Source organism: Geotrypetes seraphini, chromosome 5 (assembly GCF_902459505.1).
Source record: "Geotrypetes seraphini chromosome 5, aGeoSer1.1, whole genome shotgun sequence".
Lineage (NCBI taxonomy): Eukaryota > Metazoa > Chordata > Amphibia > Gymnophiona > Dermophiidae > Geotrypetes > Geotrypetes seraphini.
Window position 1 is genome coordinate 40,234,369 of NC_047088.1, and position 22,316 is coordinate 40,256,684.

A 22,316-nucleotide genomic window follows, 5' to 3' on the forward strand; every position below is an offset into this window, starting at 1 on the left:
TTGAAAGAAATAAACTTCTAATCACAAGCCAACATGGCTTCTGCAAGGGGAGATCGTGCCTAATGAACTTACTGCACTTCTTCGAAGGAATTAACAAACGAATGGACAAAGGGGACCCCATAGACATCGTATATTTAGATTTCCATAAAGCCTTTGACAAGGTACCCCATGAACACCTACTTCAGAAACTGAAGAACCATGGGATGGAAGGAGATGTACACAAATGGATCAGAAATTGGTTGGCGGGTAGAAAGCAGAGGGTGGGAGTGAAGGGCCACTACTCGGACTGGAGGAGGGTCACGAGTGGTGTTCTGCAGGGGTCGGTGCTCGGATCGCTGCTATTCAATATATTTATAAATGATATAGAAACAGGGACGAAGTGCGAAATAATAAAATTTGCAGACGACACCAAACTATTTAGTGGTGCTCGGACTAAAGAGGACTGCGAACAATTACAAAGGGACCTGAACAAGCTAGGGGAGTGGGCGACGAGATGGCAGATGAAGTTCAATGTAGAGAAATGTAGTTTTGCATGTATGAAGCAAAAACCCAAGATACAGCTATACGATGGGAGGGATACTATTGAGTGACAGTACCCAAGAAAGGGACTTGGGGGTAATAGTGGATAAGACAATGAAGCCGTTGGCATAGTGCGCAGCGGCCGCCAAGAGAGCGAATAGAATGCTAGGTATAATCAAGAAGGGTATTACAACCAGAACGAAAGAAGTTATCCTGTCGTTGTATCGGGCAATGGTGCGTCTGCATCTGGAGTACTGCGTCCAATATTGGTCGCCATACCTTAAGAAGGATATGGCGATACTCGAGAAGGTTCAGAGGAGAGCGACACGTTTGATAAAGGGTATGAAAAACCTTTCATACACTGAGAGACTGGAAAAACTGGGGCTCTTTTCCCTGGAAAAGAGAAGACTTAGAGGGGACTTGATTGAGACCTATAAGATCACGAAGGGCATAGAGAAAGTGGAGAGGGACAGATTCTTCAAACTCTCAAAAACTACAAGAAAGACTGACTGAATGAATCATACAGGTCTTTTATCTGCTGTCATCTATTATGTACGTTGCTATGTATGTAATGCAAGATGATTTGTTTCTATTCTATTTGTAGATGGTCTTTTTTTAAAATTGTCCTACAAAAAAAACTTATATTACAAACTTCTAGAAATCTCAGCCTATCATAATAGAATTATTGATTGCTACAGAGTTAATTATTGGAAGTTGGCTACTTATCTGACCTATCATTTTTAAGATTTTAAATTTGGCAAAACAATATTTTTTGCCAGTGCTTTGAACATATCCTGTGTTTCTGGTAACCAGAGTAAGATGTCAGAGGTGCAGGACTGAAATGAGAGTCTGCTCCTTCACCTATTTCTAGGTAGAACAGTAGTGTTCTGAAGGACTCAGTCTCTTAAAGGTGTATGGGGGCTCATGGGCTAGTGGCATTTGAAAACATAATAACTTCTGTGCCGTCAATGTGCATTTAAGGGAGTGGTGCTTTGGAGACAGTGACTCCGGGACAAAGGAGAAGGGTACCTTTTCAGTGTGATGAATGTTCAGAAAAGGGTGCTATCTCCCTGTATCGTTTAAGGAACCATCCTCTCTCACCCATTCCCTCCTACCTCTCCTCTCCCTATAATTAACAGTGTTCAAGATGCCTCATGTTTTCATTAAGGCCCAGCCCTTAAATTATAATTAATGCCTTTCGATATTCACCTTATAAGCAACAATCTCCTGCAAATAGTCAAAATCGTACTTTTCATTACTGGAAATATCTTTAACTAAAGCAAAATAGACTAACCAAGTAGGCAAACATGGGTGAGCCAGTCACTTCTTATTTGCTAACATATACCATATTGTTCTGCTCTGCCTGTGACATTTAATCTATCAGACAGAAAGTGATTGGGCCCGGTGAAAAACATGGTGGCCAGCCAGCTGCAGCAGTTCTTATTCTCGCTATCCTCCTCTGGGATTGATTATAGGCCAAGCTTCCAATTGGATGCAGCTTGGAAAAAAAAATGGATGAGGGGAAATGTACACATTTCCTACACCCTCAAGCCTCCTGTTTGCTGTTTATTTCAGGATTCCTGTAAGTGTGATCCTTTGCTGCTTCAACGCACTTGCTGCCTCTTGTTTACTTCCTTCTCTTCCGCCATGAAGTGCACTGATTGAGGGCCAGACTCCAAATGAGTCAGATCTTCACAACACATTCAGAGAAGGCAAGTCGTTTCCCTAGCAACAGCAGCTCTGTGGAATAATAATAATAAAAAGAAGCTAGCAGAAAAGCTATCTCCCAATCCTCGGAGGGATTTTGGGGACTGGCTAGTTACAATTGCTTTTTAGACCCTATAACAATGATTTTTTTCTTCAAAAATTATTTGGAATCCTACTCCTGCCATAATTATTTTAATGTTATTTATTTACTTTTATTTTACATATTTGAAGAAGCATTACATAGGTTTAAAAAAAAAACAACAACACATAAGCTAAAAGACAAGTGTTCACACCATGTCATGGTTTCTTGCTGCTTGAAAAATGCAGGCCTGTAGTTATAAACATCAGAAATATCTCAGTTCCACATCAACATGGATTCTGAAGAATAAAAAAACTTATTTTCAATATTTTAACACTCACCTCCATTAACATTATTGGATTGCTATTGTTATACAGACTAAAATTTATGTAATAAATTTTAATAAAATAAACTAAGATTAACATAACATTCCAACAGAAAAAGCTATTTTCGAGCACTTAAATTGGTTTGTTTGTTAAACTGTTCTTTTTTTTTCCCAAGATTGGTTTTTGGCCTAGTCAAAATAAGTGAATTGAGAAAAGTTTAATATATCCTTATTGAAATATTGATTGCCTAACGGCTTCTATCTTCCAAGAAAATCATATATCATCTGTTGCCTCAGTCATAATAAATTAGTTGCTTGGGCATAAGAAAATATCATTAGGGCTGTGTATTTGTTTGAACGGAAATGAAAAATATTAACATTTTATTAAGGTGCACTAACCAATTTAGCGCACGCTACATGCTAAAGCGCCCATAGACTATAATGGATGCCTTAGCATTTAGCATTAACCTGAAACCATAGTTGTTAATCTGAAACCCTCCATTGCCTCAGATACAAAATAAGTCCCTTTAAATGATATGTAAACTGCTTTGATTATATCCACAGAAAGGCAGTACACCAAGTCCCCCTTTCCCTAAAACAGGTAAGCCCCCAAATTATTTTCTTTGTGTTATCAATAATACACACTAATACACAATGCACTAAGGGGGGGGGGTTCTATAACTTGGCACCTTCAGTTAGGCAGGATGATGCTACACCAAGATGCTGATTTTCACTAGGTCATGGATTCTTAATACTTCAGGGTGGTAGTTTCAGAGCCTGCCTCTCTTGGTTTAGGTAACGAGACTAGTCAGTAGCCCTTAGATCCCTAGGAAAGGCCCTTGCATCTTACAAAAAGGATCAAAAAATAATCTGCAGATAGAGCAGCTTTTCAGCATCAGTAGACCCTGTTCACTGTAGCTTATTCACTCAGGGTGAATGTCTTACCACTTGTCAAATGGCCTCTCCCACCAGTGCATATTACTCTTTCTGAGAAAAGACAACACTTTTGGTATTCCTTACAACTACCGGTAATATTCTTTCTGCATAGGCAAATATGTAAACATAAGAATTCTGCTTATTATGCAAATTAGCCTCCTATCTTTGGGAAATACTGAGACATCATCTGGACTCGGTTTATCTTGCCACCTTTCCTCAAAATAAGCTTCTTCTAGGTAGGTATTAAGAGCTCAATTTAGTAGCCACCTCTACATGGACAAAACAAAGCTCCTTCTGCCTCTAGAGAGCTGTTTTCAAGGGAGCCCAAACTAACAACCCCTCCCTTCCTTTAAGCTCACAACCTCAGCCTGATGTTCTACTACTTTTATTAGGATTCGTGCTGAGTGACAGAGGGTATTGGTCAGTGGTGATCACTCTGAGGAAAAGGATGTTACCAGCAGTGTGCCTCAAGGTTCAGTTCTTGAGCCTGTTCTTTTCAACATTTTTATAAATGATATTGCTGAAGGGCTATCTGGTAAGATGATACCAAAAACTTCAATAGAGTAGACAGCCCTGATGGTGAGGATAACACGAGGAAGGAATGAGTGAAGCTTGAGGAATGGTCTGAAATTTGGCAGCTAAGATTTAATGTTAAGAAATGCAAGGTGTGTGCATTTGGGGTGCAAAAACCCAATGGAATACTACATTTTAGGAGGTGAAGAACTCTTGTGAACGAAAGAGCAGCAGGACTTGGGTGTGATGGTATGTGATGATCTTAAGGTGGCCAAATAGGTTGAAAAGGCAACGATTGAAAGCTAGAAGGATGCTGGGGTGCATAGGGAGAGGAATAGCCAATAGGGAAAAGGAGATATTGATGCCCTTGTTTAAGACACTGGTGAGACCTCATCTAAAATATTGTGTACAATTTTGGAGACCGCACCTTCAAAAAGATATAAACAGGATGGAGTCGGTCCGGAGGAAGGCTACTAAAATGGTCAGTGGACTTCAGCATAATAAAGAGACAGACTTAAATATCTCAATATGTATATGGACACAGCAACTTCGAGTTTAGGCTGAATTTACTCGGAGTGTTAATAGTCGATCTCTTGGGTCTGTGCCAGTGCCTACTATTTCACATTTGCATTCAGTTATTTTTATTTTCCTTAAATATTTAAGATATTTTAGCATTGCATTTTCTTTAAGCTTCTCATAACTTCTTTCATAGATAATTTTCCCTTCTAAACTTTTGTATAAATCAATTTCTTGGCTTCAGGGGAGTACCTATGACAATTAAATTAATGTTCTATCCTATTTCCCGACACTTTCCATGCAGGAGTTCTCTCACATTAGCTTTCCTTCGTACTATGTCCTTTCAAATACTGACACAAATTGTTTTAGAGCGTGTTCACACTTCATCCTTTCTATGCAACGCTGTTCATTTCCCTACCTTCATCAGCACTGCCTAGCAACATCACTGAAGTTGTCAGGGCTTTGGCACCCAATTGAAGGCTTCTGGCATAAATAGCCCACCCCAACAACATTTAAAGAGACGCCAGCCTTTTATTCAACGTGTAGTGCATTTCCGCATGAGTTTACCATTACCTTACATAGAAACATGATGGCAGATAAATGTCAAATGGCCCATCCAGTCGGCCCATTCACAGCATCCACTGTCTCCTCCGCTCCCTATTGGCAAAGGCTCTTTACACCTGAATTGTGATATCATAGAACTTTATGGTTATAGAAGCTTTGATTAGGGCTGAATTGCATTCAGCGACATTGGTGGAATACTGCCATGCCCAGAGGGTACCCCGAGGACTTAGGATTCGGAAAGAACCTAGATTCATGGACAACACACAGTATGTTCAAAATTGGAATTTAACTCTAACACGCTGTTCTATAGACCTGATGCTGCTCACTGTTGATGATCTAGCTCCTATTATTCAAGAACAAAGGAGTGATTTGGCTGATAAATTAGAACAGTTAAAAGGTCAACACTCTGAGGAAGTGTTTGTACAAAATGTACAAGAATTGGAAGCACAGATGAAGAACTATACCAGTGAGCAAAGAGCCATAAAGGTCAAAAAATATCATCGAGATCACTTAGACTACACACGTGGATATGTATATCCTTGGATGAATAAAAAAGTCAATACACGGAAGAGCCGACAGACGGGAAAGAAGGTTCTGTTCAAACTGTCCACTAGTGGGTCCTCTACAGATACAGATGAGCATGCAACATCTAAAGGAAAGATCCCAGTTAAACCAGTAGAATTCCAATCTACACTACCGGATTCTTTTTTACGATTACCCACTCAACTACCAACAGAGGTGACGGAGATAGCAGACCCAGCAGTGAGACCCAAGGTCAATCGTCCCAAAGAGAAGAAATCAACACGCAAGTAAATACAGGCGTGTTTAATTTGTCTTCGAGAGTCCTTACTACAGCGGAGGAGAACTTATTAACTAAAGGACTATCGTTTGTACCTGTCAACAAGTATGACGCCTTTCAGACCCGAGCGTCCCTATATCGATTCTTCCGGGTATTAAGGTTAAAAACTTTTTTTGCAGACAAGTCATCCACAATAGACCCTATAGAAGCAAGAGGAATGAAATCAAAATCTAAGTGGATTCCTCCAGGAGCGCCTGATGTCTCTGTAGCAGCCTTCGAGAGAGCAGTATTGAGGGACGTTGATCTTGCTGAAAAATCACAATTAAAATGTGGTTCTAATTTATCTTTGCAGCAGTTCAGCATGCTACGATCATTATAGCAGGATCCTACTATCATTATCCAATGCGCCGATAAAGGCGGTGGGATAGTGATACAGGACCATGACCAATACTGTATGGAAGCTTTAAGGCAATTATTAGATGTAAGCTTCTATAGGGAAGTCGATATTGATCCCACTAAGGATATCAAGAATGCAATTGATATCATATTAAATACAGCACGTCAAGCTGAGGTTATCACAGTTAAAGAGTTTAAATGTTTGAATGTGGAATTTCCTGAAATCCCATATAAATACTTCATCCCCAAAATCCATAAGTCTCTCACGTGCCCTCCGGGCCGTCCGATTGTGGCTGGCATTGGTTCAGTGCTGGAACCTCTGTCAAGGTTTATAGATAGTTTTATCTATAAACATGTTGGTACTGTTCAGCCCTATGTACGGGACTCTTCTCACTTCCTGCAATGTTTGCAGAGATGTGAGGGTCAAGATTGTAAACTGTTAGTAACTGCAGACATTTCCGCCCTGTATACCAACGTGCCACAATCGGCGGCCCTGGCAATTATCAAGCAGGTAGTCAGTAAATCCAATATTTCAGTTCAAAAGAAGAAGTTAGTAGGAACTTTAGCTGAATTTGTGGTGTGTCAAAACTATTTTCAATTCGCAAATAGGTTCTTCTTTCAGACTAAGGGGGTGGCCATGAGGGCCACGGTGGCCCCGTCCGTCGCCTGCCTCTATATGTCTGAATACGAAGATAAACATGTCTACACTTCTAGATGGTTTAGTAAAGTTGGTCTATGGAGAAGGTATATAGATGATATCTTCTTTTTGTGGAATGGGGAGTGTGACGAATTGGGGGAATTCCTAAATGAGTTGAATCAGGCAGATCCCAATATAACTCTTACTCATGAAGTAAGTAGTGATAAGGTATCCTTTTTGGATATCCAAGTAGTAAAATCTCAGATTAACTCTCAAGTGTGTTATGATATTACCCTTTATAGGAAACCGTCCGATCGGAACACTCTCCTACACTATCATAGTTATCATCCAAAATCCCTTAGGGATAGTATCCCGGTGGGACAATTTTTAAGGTTACGGAGGATCTGCTCTGACGAGTGGGATTTTCAGCAGCAGGCCACGCTTTTATACACAAAGTTTATGGAGAGAGGTTATCCTCCCCGGGTAGTTAAACGGGCATGGAAGAGAGCCCGTAACTGTCAGCGGGAGTGGCTATTTCATCCCCAACAAAGGGAGAATAGTGGGGCCGTGGTATGTGTATTGCCTTATTCCAATCAAAGTCAACAAATTAGAAAAATCATTTTGAAACACTGGCCAGTGCTGCAGGTACATGAGAGCTTGAACGACAGCCCTTTATTTGCCCATACCAGGGGCCGGAATTTAGGTCAGATTTTGAAACATCGTGACCCTGTCCAACAGAATAGAGAGGGTCCTCACGTACGTTGTCATCAGTGTGTGTATTGCCCTCATGTCCTCAACACTGACCAAGTGGTAATTCCTCAAACAGGGGGCAAGAAATTCTATTTAAGAACAGGCACCAATTGTTTGTCATCTGCAGTAATATATTGCATTATTTGCCCTTGTAGGCTATATTATATAGGACATACCCGGCGTGCTATTAAAATCCACATTGCCGAACACTTGAGCAATATAAAATGCAAACATGTAACTGCCCCCCTGGTGAGCCATTGGATTGAGCAACAGCACTCTATTGAGGAATTACAATACACTGTTCTTATGTGTGCTTATAAAGAATCTGGAAACATTACTCAACATCTTCTTTATTTGGAGCAGAAGTTTATATTCCAATGGCATACCCTGGCCCCTGCAGGATTAAACAATGATATTGAATGGTTTCAATTATAATCATTCATGATGTCAGGAGTGATGATGTAATAGGTAGCAAAAGGGGAGTGTATTTAAAGCGTGGCCTGCTGGGAAGTTCTTCTTGTCAGCAGTGCGTGTGTGAGCAGTATGGAGTGTTTGTGCCGGTAAGTTGCAGAGAGAGTGTGTACATTGAGTATTTCAAAATGTAGTGTTTATTTAGTTAGTAAGCTGTGTGGTGCAGTGTTGATTTGAGTCATCTTGTAATTGTAGTACCCCTCCTGAAGAAGCCAGTGGGTGAAACCTAGGTTGGGGGGTCGGTATTGTGAATAAACGGAGGAGCCCGGAGCAGTTATGTGTACCATCTACACCATTCAAAGTTAAGTTGTTGTGAAATTTATGATTTTATTTCCATTTAAGTTTTATTTTTTGTTATTTAGTCTTTGTTTGGTGGAGGAGACTGTGAACAACTATGATGGTCTCCTTAACAGCTGCCCCATGAACTTGTTTCACCGGACCTCAACTGTGGGTCTGAGTGTTCACTTAACCACATCAGCTTTGTGTTGAAATTAGTGCTTGAAGTAAAACAAAGGTGATTAGTACAACAGTGATATAGAAACATTGTAACATGATGACAAATAAAGGCCAAATGGCCCATCCAGTCTGCCCATCCGCAGTAACCATTACCTCTTCCTCTCCCTATTGGCAAAGGCTCTTAACACTTGCATTGTGATGTCATAGAGCTTTATGGTTTTAGAAACATGATGGCAGATAAAGGCCAAATAGACTATCCAGTCTGCCCATCCGCAGTAACCATTATCTCTTCCTCTCTCTAAGAGATCCCACATGCCAATCCCATACCTTCTTGAATTCAGACACGGTCTCTGTCTCCACAACCTCTTCTGGGAGACTGTTCCACGCATTTCTGTAAAAAAGTATTTCCTAAGATTACTCCTGAGCCTTAATAAGTTAAGTTCTTCTGCTGTTTACTCTCACTGTCCCTTATGGGTTTTTCCAGGGCTCTTCACTCACAGCCTCACCAGAAGTTCTCCAAAGTCACTCTTTACTTCCATGGCAGTCTTTCTTCTTACTCTGCCCATGGTCCAATAGTAGTATATTTTCTACTGCTGTGACAGCTGTTCTATGTTCTTGAATCCTCTTTATTAGGCTCTCTTTGAGCCCCAGCATTTTGTAGCACTCCTAACAGCAGATCCTCACCATTAGGGGGGGGGGGGTTCGGAGGGGAGGTGTTAGCAGGGGTCTTACTTCAGGGGGGTCATCTTCTGGCAGGAGGGGTTGGGCACTCTCCTGCTGATGATCAGAAGTGGAGGGGGTCATCTTCCAGCAGGAGGGGTTGGGCACCCTCCTGCCGGCGATCGTCAGGGGTCATCTTCCATTAGGAGGGGTTGGGCACCCTCCTGCTGGCAAACTTTGTTGGGGAGGGGGGCCTTCCAGTAGGAGGGGTTGAGCACCCTTCTGCCAGCAATTGTCAGGGGTTGGGGGGTCTTCCTGGCAGGAGGGATTGGGCATCCCTCCTGTCTCATTCATTTGGGGGGGGGGACAGGTGGCCGTGGCAGCTATACCTATCGCGGCAGGCAGATCCCTTGCCGCGATAAGTGTAGTGGCCACATCTACACTAACCCGTTTCTGTAACCTACATCTGTAACATGGACGTCGGTTACAGAGTCCGGTTCTTTTTGACAAATTTCTCTGACCCCACTTCAGCCTTAATGTATTTCTAAAACACTTCCAGACAAATTTGACTAATCTCAACATGCTAATGTAATTTTGAAAGTTTTCTGTAATATCACTGTCTGTATACAGTTTCTTCCTCTGTAAACCACTTTGAACTGTTTGTGGGATTGCAGTATATAAAAATAAAGTTGTTGTTATTATTATTATTAGTGTCCAGTTATAGAATTGCCCCCAAATACTATAGGATTAAACAGCTTATTTTATCATGTAATATCACTCTACTAAAAGCAATGAACAGAGAATTTTTATGCTGCTGAAAATCCGTAAAGTCCATTTGACAATGTAGATTTATAGGTACTATCTAGCAGTATTTTTAAGTTGGATTGCAGAGTCAGCTCTATGCCGTTACCTGGCTTTATTAATGACCCATGAGACAGAGGTGCATGAAAGTAAATTTCCCTTGTATACAGATACTGACAGGTCAGTGGTCATGCTCAAGGGAAAAACTAAATCAACACAGATTTTTTTTGTTGTTAGAGTACAAAGCCTCTAAAATTCATGCTACAGACTTGTCTACTCTCCCCAACCCAAATCTACATTAGTAAGAGGTCAGTATGGCATAGTACATGAAATGTACACAGAAAATATATCTATTTGGTTTTATGCAAATTAATGCATCATTCGTTACCTTTTTGAAATAGAAATAATTTAATAAACTACATTAATTACATTTGCTTTTTCTTCATCACTCTCCACATAGTAGTCCATAGTGTCTTTCAGTTTTGCAATTCCTTTTTTTTTTTTTTTTTCTTCCTTTCACTAATATACTCGAAAAAAATTTTGGCTCCCTTTTTTTCATTTCTAGCCATTTGCTCTTCTGCTGCGCTTTTGCCAGATGTATCTATCTCTTGGTTTCTTTCAGTTTCATCTAGTAGTCCTTTCTGTACTCCTCTTCTTGATTTTTTTATATAACATAGTAGATGACAGCAGATAAAGACCCGAATGGTCAATCCAGTCTACCCAACCTGATTCAATTTAAATTTTTTTAATTTTTTCTTCTTAGCTATTTCTGGGCAAAAATCCAAAGCTCTACCCGGTACTGTACTTGGGTTCCAACTGCCGAAATCTCTGTCAAAACCTACTCCAGCCCATCTACACCCTCCCAGCCATTGAAGCCCTCTCCAGCCCATCCTCCCCCAAACGGCCATATACAGACACACAGATCGTGTAAGTCTGCCCAGTACTAGCCTTAGTTCAATATTTACTATTATTTTCTGATTCTAGATTGTCTGTGTTCATCCCACGCTTCTTTGAACGCAGTCACCGTTTTCCTCTCCACCACCTCTCTCGGGAGGGCATTCCAGGCATCCACCGCCCTCTCCTGAATCTACCACCCCATAACCTCAAATTATGTCCTCTGGTTTTACCATTTTCCTTTCTCTAGAAAAGATTTTGTTCTACGTTAATACCCTTCAGGAATGCCAACTCTTTTGCCTTTATTTTCTCTGCCGCTAGTTTGAGAGAACCATATTGGTTTCCTTTTTCTCTTGTTTGTATTTATTTTCCTCGCATTTTTAATGCTCCTTTCAGCTTGGACCACTGTTTTTCCACTTCTCTTAAGCCCTCCCATACTATCAAATTCAATACCCTATCTCTAATGGTGACCAGTTTGAGTCACGCATACCCATTTGATTCAAAATACATAGAACTGTTTCTCATGTTCAAGACTGAGCAATGGCTCTTGCAAGTCTACCTGGCTAATATTTTCTATGGACTCTTCCTCCAGGATCTTATTCACAGGGCCAGCTCAAGGGACTATGGCTCCCTGAGTCAACTTTTGCATTGGTGCTCCCCCTCCTCCTCCCTCCAATAATCTAGTAGCTTCAAGCCGTTCTTTCGATACATTAAGGGGAAAAGACCCGCGAAGGATGCGGTGGGGCCGTTAGATGACCATGGAATAAAGGGAGTGCTGAAACAGGAAAAAGCCATCGCCGACAAACTGAACACATTTTTTGCATCTGTGTTTATAGAAGAGGATATGTGCAACATACCGGAAGCTGACAGACTATACCTAGGAAACGAAGACGGGAAACTGAATTGGTTGACGGTCAGTCTAGAAGAGGTATGCAGGTAGATTGACAGGCTTAAAAATGATAAATTTCCGGGACTGGATGGCATCAATCCAAGGGTAATCAAGGAACTGAAAGGAGTTATAGCTGAACTGCTTCAACTAATAACCAATCTGTCGATCAAATCGGGAAGGATTCCGGAAGACTGGAAAGTGGCAAATGTTATGCCGATCTTCAAGAAAGGTTTGAGGGGAGATCTGGGAAACTACAGGCCGGTGAGTCTGACCTCGGTACCGGGAAAGATGGTAGAGGCGCTGATAAAGGACTGCATTGTTGACCACCTTGACGGACACAATCTGATGAGAACCAGCCAGCATGGCTTCAGCAAAGGAAGATCTTGCTTGATGAACTTGCTGCACTTCGAGGGAGTTAACAGGCATATAGATAAAGGTGACCCAGTCGACATTGTATATCTGTATTTTCAGAAGGCGTTTGACAAGGTCCCGCATGAACGATTAGTTCAAAAAATTTCGAGCCATGGGATTGAGGGTGAAATACTCACGTGGATTAAAAACTGTTTGGCGGATAGAAAACAGAGAATGGGGGTAAATGGACAATATTTGGACTGGAAAAGCATCACCAGTGGAGTGCCGCAGGATTCGGTGCTTGGGCCCGTGCTCTTCAACATATTTATAAATGACCTGGAAATTGGAACAACGAGCGAGGTGATTAAATTTGCAGACGATACGAAGTTATTCAGAGTAGTGAAGACACAGAGAAGTGATGACCTGCAACATGATATAAACACACTCAAGAAATGGGCCGTGACATGGCAAATGAAGTTTAATGTGGATAAGTGTAAGGTAATGCATGTCGGTAACAAAAATCATGTACACGAATATAGGATGTCTGATGTAGTACTCGGAGAGACCCTCAGGAAAGAGACTTGGGAGTATTGGTCAACAATGTGCGGCAGCGGTGGAGAAAAGGGCAAACAGAATGCTTGGAATGATTAAGAAGGGAATCACAAACAGATCAGAGAAGGTTATCATGCTACTGTACCGGGCCATGGTGCGACCCCACCAGGAATACTGCATCCAGCACTGGTCACCATACTTGAAGAAGGACATGGTACTACTCGAAAGGGTCCAGAGAAGAGCGACTAAAATGGTTAAGGGGCTGGAGTTGTCGTACAGCAAGGGATTAGAGAAACTGGGCCTCTTCTCCCTTGAAAAGAGGAGACTGATTGAAACATTCAAGTTAATGAAGGGAATAGACTTAGTATATAAAGACAGGTCGTTCACCCTCTAAAAGGTAGGAAGAACGAGAGGGCACTCTTTAAAGTTAAAAGGGGATAGATTCCATACAAACGTAAGGAAATTCTTTTTCACCCAGAGAGTGGTAGAAAACTGGAATGCTCTTCCAGAGGCTGTCATAGAGGAAAACACCCTCCAGGGATTCAAGACAAAGTTAGACAAGTTCCTGCTAGACCAGAATGTACGCAGGTAAGGCTAGACTCAGTTAGCGTTTTGGTCCTTTACCTAAGGGCCGATGCGGGAGCGGACTGCTGGGCATGATGGACCACTGGTCTGACCCTGCAGCGGCAATTCTTATATTTTTATGTTCTCCTTTATCTCAAGTCTAACCCCCCTAATGCTGGTGATAAAGGGTACGAAAATCCTAATCTCAATCCAGTGTCTCTCCCTCCCCACCTGCAAAATGCCAGAGATGATAGTCTGGCATTTTAGCACCCTTTATCACCAGTGCCCTGGGCCAGGGCCTCATATGGTCCATAAGCTGAGATGACCCTTCCTTCCTCCATGGGGATGGTGTTCTTTTTATCATCGGAGCAGATATAAAATTATCTGCCTTAGGGAATGCCAAGAGCTTGTCCAAGTCTTGCTAAGCAAGGAGATATAGTCTTTCCCTCATTTTGGTATCTTTGAGCACCAGATCAGGGATTCCCACTCTGCAAGAACCATCTGTGAGAGGGCCCCATGGAAAGGAAACAAAATTTGGAGCTTGTCCACCACCTGGTTAACAAGAGAAGATAGCTTCTCCCTTCTAAATATCCCCATTACTGCAGACACTTCCACCTCCTGTTGAAGGGGTGCAGTTTCTTGAGCTTGGACAAGTACCTCCCCCCTTCCAAATGGAAAGTGTTCATCTTGTAGTTCCCTCCTAAGTCCTCCTCTGAATAGGAAATGAGTAAATTAGGGTTGCCTCCCTCAGGCAACCTGACACTGGAGTACCTTGGTTGCTTGAGGCTACTGGAGCTAAGGCCAAGGGACACCCACAACAATATCAAAAAGACCTGGGTCCAAAGAAGTACCTTGACCTTACAAGGAGCTCTGAGTCCCTCCAAAGTTGCAGACTCAGAAAGAAAATGGAGTCCCTCCCTTACAAGGCAGGCTAAACAGAGCTCTTCAGCTTGGAGAAGATGCCAGAGGGAACATGATAGATATTTATACAATTGTAAATGGGGTAGAACAATTAAATAGGGAATGGTTGTTAAATCTAATTAAACCCACACAAAAATGAGAACTAATGAAACTACTGACCAGCAGATGGAAAACAAAATCACTGCATATTCATTGTACTTATATCAAGTCAGCTGCATTACTGCCAGTATACAGCAATTACAGTTCATTGAACAGAGTGAATTTATCCAATGAAATACTAGGCAACACAGTATACGGGTAACGACCTGACATAATTGCACAGTCTTTTATGACTATTGTAGTGAATTGTGCCACCTAGCAAAAGTTCAACATAAAATTTCAGTAATTGGATAGTAGTCTACCTTGAATTTGATGACAATTGTACACTATGACATTTGCTTTGCATTCTCTGAAATTTACATTGCAAATAGAATACATTTTCTTCTTCTTTTTTTAACACTAAAATCAACTAGTGGCCTTTGTAATGCAGGTATATTTGTTTCAAGACAAATTCTTGTTATACAACTAGAAGACAAAGTAACACCTTGAATAGTAATTGAAATTGCTGCTCAAAACACGACTTGTAAAAAACGTTTGTTGGAATCATTTAACTAGAGCAGAGGTTCTCCATAACATAAGAACATAAGAATTGCCGCTGCTGGGTCAGACCAGTGGGTCACTGTGCCCAGCAGTCCGCTCACATGGCAGCCCTCTGGTCAAAGACCAGCGCCCTAACTGAGACTAGCCCTACCTGCGTCCGTTCTGGTTCAGCAGGAACTTGTCTAACTTTGTCTTGAATCCCTGGAGGGTGTTTTCCCCTATGACAGACTCCGGGAGAGCATTCCAGTTTTCTACCACTCTCTGGGTGAAGAAGAACTTCCTTATGTTCGTACGGAATCTATCCCCTTTCAATTTTAGAGAGTGCCCTCTCTTCTCCCTACCTTGGAGAGGATGAGCAAACTGTCCTTATTTGCTATGTCTATTCTCTTCAGTATCTTGAATGTTTCGATCAAGTCTCCTCTCAATCTCCTCTGTTTGAGGGAGAAAAGGCCCAGTTTCTCTAATCTTTCACTGTACAGCAAATCCTCCAGCCCCTTAACCAACTTAGTCGCTCTTCTCTGAACCCTTTCGAGTAGTACTGTGTCCTTCTTCATGTACAGCGATCAGTGCTAGATGCAGTTCTCCAGGTGAGGGCGAACCATGGCCCGGTACAGCAGCATGATAACCTTCTCCGATCTGTTTGTGATCCCCTTCTTAATCATTCCTAGCATTCTGTTCGCCCTTTTCACCGCCATCGCACATTGAATGGACGACTTCATTGACTTGTCGATCACAACTCCAAGTCCCTTTCCTGGGAGGTCTCTCTAAGTACCGCCCCGGACATCCTATATTTGTGCATGAGATTTTTGTTACCTACAAGCATCACTTTACACTTATCTACGTTCAACCTCATCTGCCATGTCGATGCCCATTCCTCGAGCATGATTATGTCACGTTGCAGACCTTCGCAACGTGTGTCTTCACTACTCTGAATAACTTTGTATTGTCCGCAAATTTAATAAACTCACTCGTCGTACCAATGTCCAGATAGTTTATAAAGATGTTGAAGAGCACGGGTCCAATCACCGAGCCCTGTGGCACCCCACTGGTGACTCTCTTCCAGTCCGAGTATTGTCCACTCAGCGCTCAACACACCTAGCCAGTCAGATTGTCAGGATAACCAGGTGTTAAGTCTCCATTCTATAACTAAATTGTCATTTGGTTTGTTATAATCATGTTTTCTCATTTATTATAACTGTCTACCGTATCTGATCTTTATGGATTGATTTGCAGCAGAAAGATTTTGTATTAATGTTCCATTCTCTTCTTGTATTGTAGTTAAGACTGTGATGTTGCCATTCCTCTCAATTACAATGTATCAATGAGTTTGTCTGTTTGGGATTCCACTGCTTGTTCTCTCTCATTTCTACGTCCCTTGAATACACAAATGGTTTGACTCAGAGGATATTTCTGCTTTCCAGGAACAAATTCAATCATTTATTTTTCTCCATATGTTTTATCATAATGACATATTGATTACTAATTTTTTTGATAGCTAATAATTCTGATTCTCCCAAACATTTTAACAGAATATACAGTAATTCACCTTTATTTCTTTTCTCTTTTTTTGTCACCCGAGTATAAGCCACATGGTCGAATGTTATGTCAACAGCAGTGACCTACTTAGGCCCTCTTTGACTAAGGTGCACTAACCGATTAGCACGTACTGATTGATTTAGCGCGCGCTAAACGCTAACGTGTGCATGTTAGTCTATGGACACGTTAGCATTTAACGCACGCTATTTCGATTAGCACGCGCTTGAAAGGCAGGCAGGCGCTAATCGGTTAGCGCACCTTAGTAAAAGAGGGGGTTAATGTACATGAACTGAGCACTCACATTTGGTACAAATATTGTCACATTTGTAGATTAGTATAAACTTGCACATCGTAGTTTCAGCAAAGCAGCTGTAGTACAAGGGGGTGCTGAAAAGTTCTCCGCCCGACTGTTACAGAATGTGACCGATGCACGCGCAAATTAGTTGCTGGTATTTAGGCCTGGTTTTCTTTGGCCTAAATGAGTGGTTTAAAAGTTATGACACACACTGGCACTAAAGGGCAAATTCTATAAGAAGCGCCCAAATGTTAGGCGCCAAAATAGGCACCGTTCGGCGCAATTCAAGTAAAATTGGCTGCTGTTTAGTGAATCACGCTGAGCGGCCTCTATTTTGGAGATGGCGAGCTCTAAGTACAACTGAAAATTAGGCAGCCATGCGAGCGCTTAAGCACGCTTAAAAGCAGCGATTCTGTAACTAGGCACCTAACACGTAACTACGCCCACGCCTTACATGCATAGTGCCTATTTATTTGAAGGCCACCTAAATTTTTAAAGGCGCCTTGTTACAGCATCACTTTTTCTTGGCGCCTAAGTTTCTATTATTGCAGATTAAAAAGCTTAATTGAGCTTGTTATTCAATTTAGGTAGGTGCATATCTAGTTGGGCGCCTCCAAAATAGGTGCCTACCATTAGGCTCCGGTTACAGAGTTTGGGCCTTAGTGTAATTCTATATGGTACACATACCTTTTATAGAATCTTATTAAGCGCCATTCAAGTCGATAACAATGTTTTGGGTGTCATATATAGAAAATGGCCCTAAGACCATTAGCACAAGCAACATAAAAGGGTCCCTTCAGTAAAAGGGTCCACTAAAAATTTGCCTTACAAAAATTAAAACACCTAAATCAGCTCAGCACTCATAAGAACATAAGAAGTTGCCTCCACCGGGTCAGACCAAGAGGTCCATTGCGCCCAGCAGTCCGCTCCCGCGGCGGCCCACCAGGTCCATGACCTTAAAGGGGATCCTTGTCTACACCCTTGGATCCCCTTTATCCTTACCCTTTTCATAAGCTGCCCCTACCTTTATCTGTATCCCTCAATCCCTGTATCCTTGAGGAATTTGTCCAGTCCTTCTTTGAAGCCCCTTAGTGTACTCTGTCCTATCACAACCTTCGGAAGTGCATTCCAGGTGTCCACCACCCTCTGAGTGAAAAAGAACTTTCTAGCATTTGTTCTAAACCTGTCCCCTTTCAACTTTTCCGAGTGCCCCCTTGTTCTTGTGGTTCCCAATAGGCTGAAGAATCTGTCCCTTTCTACCTTCTCTATGCCCTTCATGATCTTAAAAGTTTCTATCATGTCTCCTCTGAGTCTCCACTTTTCCAGGGAGAAGAGCCCCAGCATATGAAACCACACCAAATTGAAACAATTATGCACTGCTTTGATATTATTTGGCAGTGCTGGGCCTCCAAGGAAAACAATTAAATTTTCCACCAGTCACAGTTTGGCCAAACATGTTACGAATAGGGTATTGGACTGAAAAAGATCCTCAGCTTCTTCCTACAAACTCATACCTTGTAGGAAAAGATTTTCTTCACAGGGGAAAAGAACTCAACATAAATGAATACCATCGGTGTGATTTTCATAATTTGAAATAAAAGAATATATTTGCATATTATTGACTTCTTAATTTGTTATCACAGCTCCATTGAATATTAGAGAGGAAATGAGAATATAAAAGAATTATTTTTATCCTCTTTTTATGTTAGTACTAAACATTGCATTTTGAAGTCTGTACTATGCATGCTGATGTCTAGGTTTTTCAGAAGCAGATGAATTTCTAGTGGTAGAATAATTAACAGGATTGAATACATTTGTAGAATTCGGGCTGCATAAATTTGTAGAATTTTTCTCTAAGTAAGGTGGAGTAAATTGGGTCCATTCACCTAGTTTGAGAAATCCAAGAGAGTTTATTTGTGTCCCCTTTTATCAAGCTGCTTAAGGTTTTTTTTTAATTACAGGTTGCTGCGATAAAAGCTCTGACGCTCATAAAAAAAACCCTAACCCAACCATGATTTAAAAAAAAACCCTAACATAATTCCTAGGAATATAAGATCTCCTTGTCTTTTACTTATTGTTTTCCCAAAGGTACTGAGGACTTCTTAAGAGTTTAAAAATATGATATAACTGTAATACCTAAAAAAAATTTATGGGTTATCTATTTTAGGATATTCCTACTTTATTTTCTTCTACTTTGAAACGATAACCATATTTGCTTTATTTATTTATTTATTTAGATTTATATCCCGTCCTCCCAGTAGCTCAGAACGGTCTACAAGTAAACATACACAATGGAAGTAATTAGACAAATAAGATGTACAATAGGTTTAAATGTTTGGACATACAAGACTGTGCAGTATTTAGATACAGGGGGTATATGGCAAATTAGGAGTAGAGTTTAAGTATAAGCAGTTTAGTTTAGATAAGTCGTTTAGTTTAGTACAAGTTATTTGAGTTTAGATACAATTTATCAGAGTACAGACTAAGAGAGGACTATACTGAAATTTAGGGAGAAGTTAGACAGGGGAGAGAAGAGAGAGTACAGACTAATTTATCAGAGTACAAACAATTTCTCAGAGTACAGACAATTTATCAGAGTACAGACTAAGAGAGGACTATACTGAAATTTAGGGAGGAGTTAAACAGGGGAAAGAAGAGAGAGGTGGGGTTTAAGGGGGGGTGTAGACTGAGGGAGACCTTTAGTTGAAGAGGAGGGTCTTTACCATTTTACGGAATGTCAATAAAGAGTTCTGTTGCCTGAGTTGAGGGGGGAGTTGATTCCAGAGATGTGGAATGAAGTGGCTGTAGGATCGTTTGCGGGCAGTTTCTGAGAGGAGGGACCTTCCAGGGGGAATGCATAGACGTGTTTCCGATTTTGAGCGGAGGGTGCGAGTGGGGGGTGTAGATGGGAAGCTTGGATTTTATGTAGGAGGGGGTGGTGGCATAAATTCTCTTGTGGGCTATTGCTAGGGCCTTGAAAGCACATCGCTGGCTAATTGGGAGCCAGTGTTCAGCGCGGAGTGCTGAGGAGACGGGATCATGGTAGTTGAGGTTGTGTAGGAGGCGGATAGCTGCATTTTGGACACGTTGGAGGCGTTTGAGATTATTTTTGGTTAGTCCATTAAATAGGGAGTTACAGTAATCCATTCTGGAGAGGACATATGCGTAGAGGAGTTGGGCGAGGTCAGGTGTGGAGATGTAGGGTTTGATCCTTTTCAGTTGGCGGAGGTAGTAGAAGGAGGTGGAGATTACTTGGGATATGTGGGCAGATAGGGATAGGTATCCATCTAAGGTTACTCCTAGGCTGCGTACCTGATCTGTTGCCGTTAGTAGAGTGGAGTCCCATGCTAGGGTAGGACGTGTGAATTTGGTGCTTTTTTTCCTGATCCATAAGAGTTCTGTTTTAGAGGCGTTCAGTTGAAGTTTGTTGTTTGACATCCAAGTTTTCATGTCAGAGAGGCAATGTTGGAGGTTAGTAATTTGGGACGATCGGTTCTCGCCTAGTGGGAAGAGCAGCTGCATGTCATCTGCATAAGAGTGGATTTTAATGCTATATTTCTGCGCTATATCAATGACAGGCCTGATGTAGAGGTTGAATAGGAGGGGGGATAGAAGGGCGCCTTGAGGAACACCATATTTGATAGGCTTGGGGTGAGATTTGTGGTTCCTAGTAGGACAGTCTGGGTCCTTTGATGGAGGAAGGAGGTGATCCATTGGAGGGCTGTGTCCTTGATTCCGAGGTCATACAGTATGGATGTGAGAAGGTGGTGGTCTACTGTGTCAAAGGCAGCACTGAGGTCAAGTAGGACTAGTAGGGCATCACTGCCTTTGTCGAGTATTGCCCAGCTGTCATCAGTGATATCAAGGAGTACTGACTCTTCCCTTTTCGGAAGCCGGACTGGGCAGGGGATAGAGCAGCTTGTTCTTCAATGAAAGGGTGAAGTCGGTGGAGCACAATTCGTTCAAGGAGTTTGGAGACAAATGGGAGGTTGGAGACTGGGCGATAGTTGCCGGGTTCGTTAGGATCAAGGGTGGGTTTTTTGAGAGTGGGCTTGATAATAGCTGACTTCCAGCTGAGGGGAACAGTCCCAGTGGTTAGTCTGTAACAAGTGCATTCTTGTGGATTTATTTGAAAGTGTATAAATAAAGAAGTTAAAAGAAACAAAACAAACCAATGCAGCATGATAAAAGGGAGCCTTATTTATTTATTAGGATTTATTAAAAGTCTTTATAAAGAGATTCTCCTATGAGTTGGATGAACACTTGAAATGTTATTCTGTTGAAGAACCCAAACAGCCATGAATAGATCAATGATCACCATCTAAGACCAAAGGTTCTATGCCTTCTTCCTATTGATGTAAAATAAACTATTTTTCATGGTGATATACAGATAGAGAGAAATACTTGAGTACCTGAATGTAAACCACTTAGAGGGGCATAATCAAAAGGGACGTCTAAGTTTGTTTTGTCTAAGTCACAAGTCGTCCAAAGTAAAAAACAGCTTAGGACACATTTTCGAAAAATGCGTCCAAAATTTTTTTTTCTTTCGAAAATCATCTAACTATACGTCCTGCCGATCTGATCATCCAAGTCGCTAAATCGTCCATCTTTATACCACATTTTCGTCCAACTTTTTGTCCAAGTGCAAAATGCCTAGAACAAACCCTGTTAATGCTGATTTAGCCTATTACTCAATTAAGTTAGGCACCTACATCAACTAGGCGCACTGATGTAGATGCCTAACTTCAGGCACCCTTTATAGAATTGGAGGGGTAAGGACGTCTATTTTTGCCTTTTTTATTTTGGAGAAAGGGTATATAGTAAAACTTTGTGTTTATGTGGACTGATATGTGGACATAGATGTGATATTTCCACATGTGATATAATTGACACCCTAGTCTGTTTTCTGAGGACATTCAACTTACATGTATAATTTTCCAGGCAGTAGAAACATGCAGTAGGTGCAAAAAGTTAAACTTTTTTTTTTGCTTTGCTCCTTCCTGGATGTCTAATGTGTAAATCCTGATACCTACGCATATAGGGGATACTTCTATAAGGAACCACCTAAAGTTAGGTAAAACAAACATACATAAATGATGATATTCTAGTCATTTATGCATGTATGTTGACTAGCACACCAGCTAAAGACTATTTTGTAAATGCATGTATTTGCAATAGTATACAGTTTTGGGATGGATTTTCATATCATTGGAGCCTAGCCAAAGTGTGGCCAATTATAAAATGTTTTCATCTAGGTGCATCTAGGCACAATCATTTAGATCACTTACCGTAGTTGGGTTTAAGTGATTGCACCTAATATATGGGTGCATTCTTGACATGTTATGCTGGTATTCTATCCTATTTTTCTTTATAGAATAGATTCCAGATAGGCAGCTTAACCATTTGTGGTAGTATTTCTAGACTAACATCAGGGGTCGCCAGTACCATTTTTGAATTCTGCTGACAGGGGCAAGAACTAAGGATCACTCCTGCCTCAGAACCCCTAGATACAAAGGATTTAATGAGGTAGGCTTGAGGTGGAGCCT